Source organism: Lolium perenne, chromosome 6 (genome assembly GCF_019359855.2).
Source record: "Lolium perenne isolate Kyuss_39 chromosome 6, Kyuss_2.0, whole genome shotgun sequence".
NCBI classification, from domain to species: Eukaryota; Viridiplantae; Streptophyta; class Magnoliopsida; order Poales; family Poaceae; genus Lolium; species Lolium perenne.
The window spans coordinates 101,583,254-101,597,117 of record NC_067249.2 but is presented as its reverse complement, the minus strand read 5'-3'; positions in this window follow the sequence as shown (position 1 = coordinate 101,597,117).

Here is a 13,864-nt window from a genome sequence, read left to right as displayed (position 1 = left end):
GCCCCATTTGCATTGCCAAAGGCAAACTAGGCCCACACACTAGAGAAAAATCCTTGCCTAGACAATTTTCAATTATCTCAAGCCCAATATGACCATGAAAATCTGGCCCTCTAAAAAACAGTAAGCATTCTATTTATCTGAATGTTCTGTTGCACTTCTGGCTCCCCTTCCTCCTCTCCATCCGAGTAACTAGGCCCATTAATTATTGAACTGGACACTTGCTCTTCAACTTGCTCTACTACTTGATCCTCAATTTCTTGTTCTTGCTCTTATTGCACTGGTTCCTGATGCACTTGCTCAACACCATGACCCTTCTGCTCTAGCTGAAAGAAATTATAATCTTACACCTAAGAAAGTGGGGAATCTGCTCATTCCAACCTAGTTCAGGAAATTGAGGAAGCAAAAAAAATATTATTGTCTTGTTGAATATGAACATGCATTGGATGTGGGTTCCCATTGGATGGCATCTAATCCTCATCAGGCGGCAAAACATCAGCAAAATCAGCAGACAACACATAACAAGGTGCAGTCCAAGATTCTCTTACTGGACCCTGATCACCATATCTACAAACACCACATCTCTAGGCACCAAAGCTGGAGAGGGAAAAGAAGCATACACAAGAGTCATTTCCAACACCTCATCCTCATGATGCCGATAATGGTATTTTCCAAAAGAAGCAACTTCATTAGCAATATCACATTCATTGCGATAGTCCAGATGCACACCCAGGAACATGAGCCAACCTAGTATGTACCCTTGCACAACACTATGATTATCTCTGTCACCATGGTTGACAAATTGAGCAAATATGTCTGGAGCAATTTCATATGGACCATGATCAACCAAAGCAAATCTAACAGCAGGACTCCGTAGTCGGTAAAACCCAAGACCAAAAATACAAGGTTGCACATCATCTACTGCCCTCTACAGGTGTTGAATGATCAATAACCGAACAGGTTCCCTCCAAGCCGCTTCTTCTACCGGAGGCGGTGGAGGCATCATGATAGCAGTAGAGATATTGTCGTGCCATCGTGGAGGCACAACAGAGGGAGTGTAGAAGATGCGCGGTAATCGCGTTGGCCCTCCGTCAATGATTTGGTGCCCCAATGGCACCTAGCGCGTAGGATCGAGCTCAAAGTTTTCCATTGTCGGCGACAAAAATAGAGAAGATGGAAGCGGAGGGGGTGGATGATTTAGAACAGGGGAAGGAGGCGCTATAGCAGCAATGCCTTGAGAAGCTGAAATGACAAACAAATCTAAACTAAGTCCTACACGAGAATCTAGGCAAGTTTGTCCTGATCCAACCCGTCTAGGAATCCATATCTCTATATTTTTAGCAGCCAAACAATTCTTCCTAACATGACCATGATGGAAACAAAAACGACATCAAATATCATTAGTGAAAATCTCCTGAACATGTAACATTGAAAGACACCTGCCGCATTTCCAAACCCTATGCGCCATGTCATCGACCATCTCAGGAATACGAAATGGATCATCATACTCCAATGGCCCATCTTCCTCCCTCAAACCAAAGTTGTTAGTTTGAACAACATGCGAAGAACACGGGTCAAGAGAAGTCGGCCCAAATTTGTCTCTAGAGAAGAAGAGCCATTTGAATCAGTTGTTGCCACCTGAGAATCTTGATGAAGAACTTGATCAAGAACCTCCTTATCAATGGATCCAAAGCAAATTGACAAATCACTTTGAACAATAGACGAAGCAAAAATCACCCCATACCTACGTTGGAGCTACGGACACATATAACTAGCCTGTATAAAATTTGTAACTTGTTCATCCGTTGCAGGGAATTCATAACCATGACAAATAGGATAAGCTTCAATTGTGGCAAAAGAAAGTCTCCAATTTACTTCTAAGTTCTTTGGCTGGGTCCTTAAAATTGATTTTGCTGGCCTCCTCCGAAGAGCAAGAAGAGCTTGATCTGTTTGGCGTTTATTCGGACTAACCAGCGTCCATTCTTGCTGAAACTCAGTCTGCCAAACCATGAATTTGTTTCGCCAATTAGCTCCTCCATTCCCCCAGGGATGGAAAAAGCATTTGAATGCCTCACAAGAAAAAGAATGTAATTGATAAACCATAAAACCAACATTCCTTGAGGCCACAGAGAAACGAAAGGTGCGCTGACCACATGAAATAAAACTGAAATCCTCTGCGGAACCGCCAAGACATGCTTCCAGAACCAACCCAACCGAAACTGAATCCAGCCTGAACTTGGAACGTGCAAAAGAAACCAGAAGCAGAAAATGATTCGACTTTCCCAAAGGATGAATCGTGGAGCAAAATTTAGATCTAGCCCTGGTATGGACTTTTTACCAGGTTCTAGATCCAAACCCAGATCTAACTTATCCTTAAACCGGAACCCGCCTTATGATCTAAACTAGGATCATGTACCTTTGGGGAGATTTCACAAACCCCAGCCATTGCGACATGTGAATAAAATATGATCCTAGATCCAGTGTTGATGAACTTACCAGGGTTTAAGTATCTTCCCACGATCGGGGCTCCCTTGGCATTCAGGAGCACAATCTAATCCTTAGGAGCCCAGTGAACGATCTTACCATCATAGTCCTTGAACCTTGCTCGCTCATAGTCCGAGTTGACGGAGTACTTCACCTTCCATTGTCCAGATGAGGTCGACATTGGGGGGAAAAAGGAGATGCATGTGGAGAGAAGAAAACGCTAGAGAGAATGGTGTGGAAAGATGGAAGGGATCCGGAGATCATAGAGATTCGGCAAAAGAATTAGGGTTTATTGGAAGAGCGTGGGCGCGTCGGAGGACACATTGCATGGTGCTTGAAAAATGGGGAGAATTTCACTTCCCGACCACTGCACCAACTAGGGATGCACACAACCATAGGCATGTGTACTAAGATTTTTAATCTTTGTGAAAGATTAAAGCATAGTCCTCAAGATCAATTGCATGAGTACCAGGTCTAGCCTGGGCCTCAAGTATAAATAGGAACCTAAATTCACGTCCGTGAGGATTTGAACTCAGGTAATGAGTTTGTACATCCAGTCCCCAACCAGTTGATCTAGGCTCAGTTCCTTCTCTCTCTTCTTCCTCCAAACTCACATACCCCATTGGATCTCCAAATTCATTCGTTTTTTATTTGATTCCTTGCACGCCATCAAAGTATGGTACGTTTCTCCTCTGACCCCCAACTTATTTTCCACGAATCCATGCTCTAGCTTTTGCCATTGTCAATAGGCTTAGGTCATATTATGAACTTCATCACCCTAATGAGGATGCTAGATTTTGAAATTGGAGGAGATTCTTCTGTAAGATGCGTAGAGGATGATCATATGTCTATTTATATCGGATCAGTTTTTATTTTTCTAAAGTTTTTAATCTTTGCTTAAGGTACTTAACTGCTAATTACTGTTTAGACGAACACGAGGAGCCGCTCGTGTGCTGTGGCTGCATAGGTTGCATTACCTGTTGCGGTCACCCCTGTTGCGCTCGGTATCGAGTTCGATGACCGACATCATCTCAACCGTTTCAACCATCTCAAGGACCACGAGATCAAGTCGACAAAATGGGCATGCCCCATATTCTAAACGAACTAGGCATATCCCATGATTTCAATACTCTTTGGAACACTGTTGGTTTGCTTCACTTTGTTTTTCAGTAGGCCACCACCTTTCATTACTTGACACTCGTGTTTCTTAGCACCCTGAAGCATACTGTGGGTCAGTACCACAACTGTGAGGAGAATCAACTCGGAGTCAACCGGATATCATTCTGTTTGATGAACCGTGAGTATGAGCTGACTCTAGATGAGTGGTGCAAATACTTTGGCTTTGATACTAGCACCACCACCAACCACTATGCATGCTTTACTTTGAATCCGTCTCCTATCAAATATTTTAATAGGATGAGCGTATCTAGCACACTCCCAAAGGGAAATTCTATCGAGTTCCCTGCTATTCACTATTTGTACAATGTTATTGCTAACACCTTGCAGGCACGTGATGATTTCACAAGACTCAATGAAGAGGACATGATGATCCTCGCAAAGGCTGTGTTCCCAGACTGCAACATCCATCCAAATTTGGGCGCTCTTCTCATCATTGATACGTCTTAAACGTATATATAATTTCTTATGTTCCATGCTACTTTTATGATGATACTCACATGTTTTATACACACTTTATGTCATTATTATGCATTTTTCGGCAATAACCTATTAACAAGATGCCGAAGAGCCAGTTGCTGTTTTCTGCTATTTTTGGTTTCAGAAATCCTACAAAGGAAATATTCTCGGAATTGGACGAAATCAACGCCGGGGTCTTATTTTTCCACGGAGCTTCCAGAAGACCAAAGAGCATACGAAGTGGGGCCACGAGGGGCCGTAACCATAGGGCGGCGCGGCCTACATGGGGCCCGCGCCAGCCTATGGTGTGGGGCCATTGTGTCGCCTCCAACTCTGCCCTTTCGCCTACTTAAACTCTCCGTCGCGAAAACCCTATCACCGAGAGCCACGATACGGAAAACCTTCCAGAGACGCGGTGCACCGGTTTGAGCCTTATTTTGTGATAATGTAACCATCGACTGCAGCACTCGCGTATTTTCTCGAGGCTTGGATTGGTTGTTTTTGTGTGTCATTAATCTTAGCTCTCGCTGAGAGTATTTAATTAATGACACTGTGTGAGCACACTGGGAGGGATGTTTTTGTGTGTCATTAATCTTAGCTCTCGCCGAGAGTATTTAATTAATGACACTGTGTGAGCACATTTCTTTTGGGCCAACGCTCCCGATGGGAGTTAGAGCCGATGGTAGGGGCCCCAAACGTTATGTTCGGGTGCCAAAGCCTGGAGCAGGAAAAACATAGAAAATCTGATTAGATCTTTATTCATAATGTAAAAGCAACCTTATAGGCTTGTTGAATGATTAAAAACAATCGTGTCCTAAGTATAGAATCGTCGCAACTGCGCGATGTTCCATGGGTTCTCGACGTCTTTTCCTGAAGCTGGATTTTTGAGCCGATATGCTCCTCCTGGTATCAATTCGGTGATGATGTATGGTCCTTCCCATGGAGATTCTAGCTTCGAGGATCTATTTTGCTTCAGCCGAAGTACCATATCCCCAACATTGAAACTTCGACTGCGTATTCGTCGTCTGTGGTAGTTTCTCAGCGCTTGCTGGTACACCGTTGTTCTTGCCAGGGCGATATCTCGTGCTTCGTCAAGGAGATCGACAGCATCTTGTAGCGCGATGTTGGAGGAGGACTCTGTGTATGCTGTCACTCGAGGAGCTTCAAATTGGACGTCGGCCGGTAGAACTGCTTCGGCTCCGTACACCAGGAAGAATGGAGTATATTGAGTCGACCTGTTGGGTGTGGTACGCAAACTCTAGAGTATAGATGGTAACTCTTCGACCCAGGCTCCGGCTGCGCCTGTAAGGCGTTTCTTGAGGCCATCTCCTATTAGACCATTGATCCTTTCCACTTGGCCGTTGGTCTGGGGGTGAGAGACTGACGCGAATTTCAATTTGATTCCTCCATCATCACAAAATTTCCTGAACTCCTCGGAATCAAAGTTGGAGCCGTTGTCTGTGATGATGCTGTGGGGCATACCGAATCGACAAGTTATTCCCTTGAAGAATTGAACCGCCGTTTCAGCTTTTTGGTTTCGCACAGGTACTGCTTCGATCCACTTAGTGAATTTGTCGACTACAACCAATAAGTACGTGTGTCCTCCGGGTGACGATCTTGGCAGCGGTCCAACTTGATCGAGTCCCCATTGAGCGAAGGGCCATGCCAAGGGTATTGTCATTATGTCTGTTGCGGGAGCGTGTGGTTTTGGTGAAAAACGTTGGCAGGGATCGCACTTCATGACTAGATCTCTAGCATTCGACGCTGCCGTTGGCCAGTAAAATCCTACCCTAAAGGCTTTTGCCACAAGGGCACTGCTCCCTGCATGATGCCCGCAGGTTCCCTCGTGTATGTCGCGCAACAGTGCTTTTCCATCGTCAATGGCGATGCAACTTTGGAAGATCCCTGAGATGCTACGCTTGTAAAGCTCACCATTTACCATGGCGAAAGCCTTTGAACGTCTGACTATTCGCCTTGCTTCCACAGAGTCCTCTGGCAGCTCTTGCTTTGTCAGATACGCTAGGAACGGCTTGGTCCATAGTGGCTCAAGGAGGAGGACTTGTTCGGCAGGAGGAGTTGGAGATTCTTCAGCCGGAGGAGTTTGCTGCGAGCCCGCCTCCAATTCATCAGCCGATGGTTTTGGAGGTGCCGACGTCTTTTCTTTTATTGATCGTTGAGTGATCACTTCGTAAAACACTCCGTCTGGGATGGGGGAGCACGTAGACCCGTTGTTTGCCAAAGTGTCGGCTTCCTCATTACTGGCTCTGCCGATATGTTTGAGCTCGCATCCTTCGAATTTAGCTTCCATACTCTGATACAGCTGCTGGTAGGCGATCATGTTGTCGCTGACTGCGTCGCACAGGTTCATCGACTGCTGCACCACCAAGTTTGAGTCTCCATAGATTTCTAGACGAGTAGCACCACACGCCTTGGCCATTTTCATTCCGTGCAACAGCGCTTCGTATTCTACTTCGTTGTTCGTCGGTAGAGAGAAATCCATTCGTAGTATATACCTCATCTTATCTCCCTGCGGTGATATCAGCACCACTCCTGCTCCTGCACCTGTACTCCATTTTGACCCATCGAAGTACATTATCCACGACCCAGACATGTCGGGTGCTGCTGGCGTCTGTGATTGGATCCAATCTGCCACGAAATCTGGGAGGATTTGGGATTTTATCGTCGTTCGATTAACGTAAGTTATGTCATATGGTGCTATTTCGATAGCCCATTGAGACACTCGACCTGTGGCTTCCGGATTGGTCATTATGCTCTTCAGGGGTGCTTCACTTACAACGATAATCGGGTGCTCCGTGAAGTAGTGCCGCAACTTGCGGGCTGACCTCCATACTGTGTACGCCAGCTTCTGATGATGGGGATACCTCTGCCTTGCAGAAGTAAGCACTTCACTGAGGTAGTAAACGGGCCTCTGCACACCATGAACTCTCCCTGCATCTTCCCGTTCGACGACTAAAACGCTGCTGAAGACTTGTGCTGTTGCGGCTATGTACATGAGCAACGTCTCCTTCTCGCGCGGAGTCACAAGCACCGGGGAGGTTGATAAGATTTTCTTCAAGTTGTCGAAGGATTCCTGTGCCTCCTTTCTCCACTCGAACTTTTCCGGCTTTTTCATCAAGTTGTAGAAGGGCAAAGCTTTCTCCCCCAGCTTTGCTATGAACCTGCTGAGCGCTGCTAGTCGGCCTGCCAACTGCTGCACTTGGTGCAGATTCTTTGGCGGCTCCATATCAAGAATAGCTTTGATCTTCAAGGGATTGGCTTCGATTCCTCTGGCTGATATGAAGTACCCGAGTACTTGTCCTCCTGGCACTCCGAAGAAGCATTTTTTGGGATTCAACTTGATTTTGTATATGTCCAGATTGTCGAAAGTTTCCCGCAAATCATCGATGAGCGTGGCTGCGTGCTTCGTTTTCACCACGATGTCGTCGATGTAAACTTCAATGTTTCTTCCAATCTGTTCCCCAAGGCAGGCTTGCATGCAGCGTTGGTAAGTTGCTCCTGCATTTTTCAACGCGAAGGTCATGACGTTGTAACAGAAAACGCCGTGTGGAGTGATGAACGCGGTTAGCTCCTGGTCTTCTTTCTTTAGTTTAATCTGATTGTACCCGGAGTATGCATCGAGGAAAGAGAGACGGTCGCATCCTGCCGTGGAGTTGACTATTTGGTCTATCCGAGGCAGCGGGAAATGATCTTTCGGGCAGTGCTTGTTAAGGCTGGTGTAATCGATGCACATGCAGAGGGCGGTCGTGTCCTTCTTTGGCACCATGACGGGATTGGCCACCCACTTAGATTCCTTAAGCTCTCGAATAAATCCCGCCTTGCGGAGTCGATTAACTTCTTCACCGATTGCCCTTCTCTTCGGTTCGGAAAATCGTCGCATTGATTGCTGTACTGGTTTGGCCGTTGGGTCAACATTTAGGGCGTGCTCAGCGAGTTCCCTGGGGATACCTGGCATGTCGGATGGTTCCCATGCAAATATCTCCCAGCGCTCACGGAGGAACTCGATGAGCGCGCTTTCCTATGCGTCAGTGAGGTCAGCCGAAGTATTGACCATCCTCTTCGGGTCAGTAGGGTGCACCTGCAGCTTCTTAACCTCCTTTGCAGCATCGAACTCATCGGATCTTATGTTTTGATTGTCGGCTGGTGGTTGTGTATGGTCTGTAATGGTATCGATCGCGTCGAGTTCTTCCTTAGCTCCAAACTTCGAGGCGATCTTCTGGAACTCCCTGTCGCAGTTGTCTGATCGAGCAAAGCTGCCATGAATGGTTATTGGGGTTCAGTTGTTGCCTGGCATCTTCAGTTTCAGGTATGCATAATGAGGCACGGCCATGAATTTAGCAAACGCAGGCCTGCCGAGGATGGCGTGGTACTGAGATTCCCAGTCGACTACTTCGAACTCGATCTTTTCTTTCCTGAAATTACTGGGTGTGCCAAAGACTACGTCCAATGATGTTTTGCCGAGCGAGTAAGCGGGTCGAGTCGGTATAATGCCGTGGAACCCTGTGTCAGATTCTCTTAGCATGTCGACTGTTAAACCCATTGCTCTCATTGTGCTGGCGAATAGTAGGTTCAGGCCGCTTCCTCTATCCATGAATACTTTGCCCATATTGTATCCTCCAATCTGTGCTTCAAGGACAAGGGCCGCGTGGCCGGGCCTTGGGACAGCTTTCGGGTGATCCGCCCTGCTGAAGGAGATGCTTTGTTCTGACCAGTCGATGAAATCAGGCGTATCAACCATGGCGACTTCCGCATATTTTACTTCTCGGGAGAACTTCTTGATTTCTCTCTTTGAAAAGCTGGTTTTATGGATCATGTTGACCTGTCCGCGTAGCTCTGGGAATACTTCGGCTGGTACATATTTGTCTTTTTCCATTGGTTCGTATGGTTCTGGTACATACGGTTCTGGCGGATGGTCGTAGGACCTCGCCCTCTTCTCCATCATGTGAACTCTTGATGCAGCTTCGGCTCTAAGATCATCGCAGAACTGCCGAATCTCTAGGAAGTGTCGGCAGTTCCTCAACAAATGACTGGACTTCTCCCGACCATCTTTTGGATCAATGTAGGAGTGGAGGTAACATGGCGCCTCGAGTTGCTCTGTAGCCGAAAGGTACGGAGAACGGGTGCGGCCCCTGATTGATGATGTGTCGTGGCATCCTTGCTCGAACTATCGAGGGTGAACTGTCGTTCTGCCTTCCTCCTCACGGTGTGAGCCTCTTCGTCTCTTCCTTTGTCCAGCCGTGGTGTCGAGACCCCCTCGGTTGCTCTCTTGTATGCTCCTAGGCGGAATTTTTAGGGTTGTCACTGAAGGGACACCCTCCGGAGGTACGGCCTTTAAGTCGGACGCGCCGGCCCTAGGGAGTCGAAGGAAACCTCCGGAGTCGATGACAAAGTGGACGCCACCGAAAACAGCCTCTGTGTCGTGAGATGGTGCCATAGAGTTTGGGTGAAGTGCTTCGCGGCGCGGCACGAACTCGAAGGACCCGCAGCAGATCGGATCTCTTGACTCTGCCGGCGTCGGTGATTCGAGTAAGAACGCCGCGGACGTGACTGGTACTGCCGATGACATGCCCTGTGCCGACAGGCTTCCCACAGACGGCGCCAATTGTCGAGGGTACTCCTCGCCAATGCCCTCCGATAGGGGCTTAGGGTTGATGGAATCCTGCAAGCTGACACGAGACATCGGTTCACATACAAGCGGGGAGAGCAATTTACCCAGGTTCGGGGCCCTCGATGAGGTAAAACCCTTACGTCCTGCCTGTCTGTTCTTGATTATGATAAAAATGGGTTACAATGGGGTGCCAAATAGTTCGGCTGAGATCTCGTCGAGATGGCTAATCGCTAGGGTGACCTAGCTCTAAGCTTTTGTTGGCTAAGATTGCTAAGATTGATCGTGTCCCTCGGCAGCCCCTCTCCTGGCCTTTATATAGGAGGCCAGGTCTCAAGAGGTCTAACCGAATACGACTAGATTTACAATAGTTTTAGATCCGATCTTTCCTTGTTCGGCTGCTTCCTTGTCTTGCCCGTCAAGGAACCTTCTGGTGCACCGTCCTAGTGGCCCGCCTTGCTTCCGAGTGTCTTCATGGGCCTCCAACTAGATGGTACAGGATAGGGCAACATTGGTTACCTGAAGGGTAGTGCCCACGTCAGCCGCCGCCGCCAATCCCATCTCGGGGGATTCAGGAGATCACCTCCGGCACCCTGCCGGAGAGGGGAATCATCTCCCGGAGGACTCTTCATCACCATGATCGCCTCCGGACTGATGTGTGAGTAGTTCATCCTTGGACTATGGGTCCATAGAAGTAGCTAGATGGTTGTCTTATCCTCATTGTGCTATCATGTTAGATCTTGTGAGCTGCCTATCATGATCAAGATCATCTATTTGTAATGCTACATGTTGTGTTTGTTGGGATCCGATGAATATGGAATACTATGTCAAGTTGATTATCAATCTATCATATATGTGTTGTTTATGATCTTGCATGCTCTCCGTTGCTAGTAGAGGCTCTGGCCAAGTTGATACTTGTGACTCCAAGAGGGAGTATTGATACGCGTACAACACGCGTCCGTTGGGAACCCCAAGAGGAAGGTGTGATGCGTACAACGGAAAGTTTTCCCTCAGTAAGAAACCAAGGTTTATCGAACCAGTAGGAGCCAAGAAGCACGTTGAAGGTTGATGGCGGCGGAGTGTAGTGCGGCGCAACACCAGGGATTCTGGCGCCAACGTAGAACCTGCACAACACAACCAAATTGCTTTGCCCCAACGTGACAGTGAGGTTGTCAATCTCACCGGCTTGCTGTAAGAAAGGATTAGATGTATAGTGTGGATGATGATGTTTGCAGAAAACAGTAGAACGAGTATTGCAGTTGATTGTATTCGATGTAAAAGAATGGACCGGGGTCCACAGTTCACTAGTGGTGTCTCTCCCATAAGATAAATAGCATGTTGGGTGAACAAATTACATTTGGGCAATTGACAAATAAAGAGGGCATGACCATGCACATACATGTTATGATGAGTAGTGTGAGATTTAATTGGGCATTACGACAAAGTACATAGACCGCTATCCAGCATGCATCTATGCCTAAAAATTCCACCTTCAGGTTATCATCCGAACCCCCTCCAGTATTAAGTTGCAAACAACAGACAATTGCATTAAGTATGGTGCGTAATGCAATCAACAAATACATCCTTAGACATATCATTGATGTTTTATCTCTAGTGGCAACAGCACATCCACAACCTTAGGGGTTGCTGTCACTCCCCCAGATTTAATGGAGACATGAACCCACTATCGAGCATAAATACTCCCTCTTGGAGTTACAAGTATCAACTTGGCCAGAGCCTCTACTAATAAAGGAGAGCATGCAAGATCATAAACAACACATAGATAACAGATTGATAATCAACATAACATAGCATTCACTATTCATCAGATCCCAATAAACGCAACATGTAGCATTACAGATAAATGATCTTGATCATGTTAGGCAGCTCACAAGATCCAACAATGATAGCACAATTAGGAGAAGACGACCATCTAGCTACTGCTATGGACCCATAGTCCAGGGGTGAACTACTCACACATCACTCTGAAGGCGACTATGGCGGTGAATAGTCCTCCGGGAGATGATTCCCCTCTCCGGCAGGGTGCCGGAGGCGATCTCCTGAATCCCCCGAGATGGGATTGGCGGCGGCGGCGTCTCTGGAAGGTTTTCCGTATCGTGGCTCTCGGTACTGGAACTATTATCGACGAAGGCTTAAGTAGGCGGAAGGGTAGGTCAGGGGGCGCCACGAGGGCCCCACACGCCAGGGCCGCGCGGCCTGCACCTGGGCCGCGCTGCCCTGTTGTGTGGGCGCCTCGTCGCCCCACTTCGTTTCCTCTCCGGACTTCTGGAAGCTTCGTGGAAAATATGATTCTGGGCGTTGATTTCGTCCAATTCCGAGAATATTTCCTTACTAGGATTTCTGAAACCAAAAACAGCAGAAAACAGCAACTGGCTCTTCGGCATCTCGTTAAAAGATTAGTGTCAGAAAATGCATAAATATTACATAAAGTATGTATAAAACATGTAGGTATCATCAATAAAGTAGCATGGAACATAAGAAATTATCGATACGTTGGAGACGTATCAGCATCCCCAAGCTTAGTTCCTACTCGTCCTGAGTAGGTAAACAATAACAAAGATAATTTTTGAAGTGACATGCCATCATAATCTTGATCAATACTATTGTAAGCACATGTAATGAATGCAGCGATTCGAAGCAATGGTAAAGACAATGAGTAAACAATTGAATCATATAGCAAAGACTTTTCATGAATAGTACTTTCAAGACAAGCATCAATAAGTCTTGTATAAGAGTTAACTCATAAAGCAATAAATTCATAGTAGAGGCATTGAAGCAACACAAAGGAAGATTAAGTTTCAGTGGTTGCTTTCAACTTGTAACATGTATATCTCATGGATATTGTCAACATAAAGTAATATAATAAGTGCAATATGCAAGTATGTAGGAATCAATGCACAGTTAACACAAGTGTTTGCTTCTTGAGATGGAGAGAAATGGGTGAACTTACTCAACATAAAAGTAGAAGAAAGGCCCTTCGCAGAGGGAAGCATCGATTGCTATATTTGTGCTAGAGCTTTTATTTTGAAAACAAGAAACAATTTTGTCAACGGTAGTAATAAAGCATATGTGTTATGTAAATTATATCCTACAAGTTGCAAGCCTCATGCATAATATACCAATAGTGCCCGCACCTTGTCCTAATTAGCTCGGATTACCTTGATTATCACCGCAATACATATGTTTTAACCAAGTATCACAAAGGGGTACCTCTATGCCGCCTGTACAAAGGTCTAAGGAGAAAGCTCGCATTGGATTTCTCGCTTTTGATTATTCTCAACTTAGACATCCATACCGGGACAACATAGACAACAAATAATGGACTCCTCTTTAATGCTTAAGCATTCAACAACAATTAATATTCTCATAAGAGATTGAGGATTGTTGTCCAAAACTGAAACTTCCACCATGGATCATGGCTTTAGTTAGCGGCCCAATGTTCTTCTCTAACAATATGCATGCTCAAACCATTCAACTCATGGTAAATCGCCCTTACTTTAGACAAGACGAACATGCATAGCAACTCACATGATATTCAACAAAGGTAGTTGATGGCGTCCCCAGGAACATGGTTATCACTCAACAAGCAACTTAATAAGAGATAAGATGCATAAGTACATATTCAATACCACAATAGTTTTTAGGCTATTTGTCCCATGAGCTATATATTGCAAAGATAAAGAATAGAAATTTTAAAGGTAGCACTCAAGCAATTTACTTTGGAATGGTGGAGAAATACCATGTAGTAGGTAGGTATGGTGGACACAAATGGCATAGTTATAGGCTCAAGGAGTTTGGATGCATGAGAAGTATTCCCTCTCGATACAAGGCTTAGGCTAGCAAGGTTATTTGAAACAAACACAAGTATGAACCGGTACAACAAAACTCACATAAAAAACTTATTGTAAGCATTATAAGACTCTACCCGTCTTCCTTGTTGTTCGACCCTTACTAGAAAATATCTAGACCTTAGAGAGACCAATCATGCAAACCTAATTTTAGCAAGCTCTTATGTATTTCTTCATTAATAGATGCAAAGTATATGATGCAAGAGCTTAAACATGAGCACAACAATTGCCAAGTATCACATTATTCAAGATATTA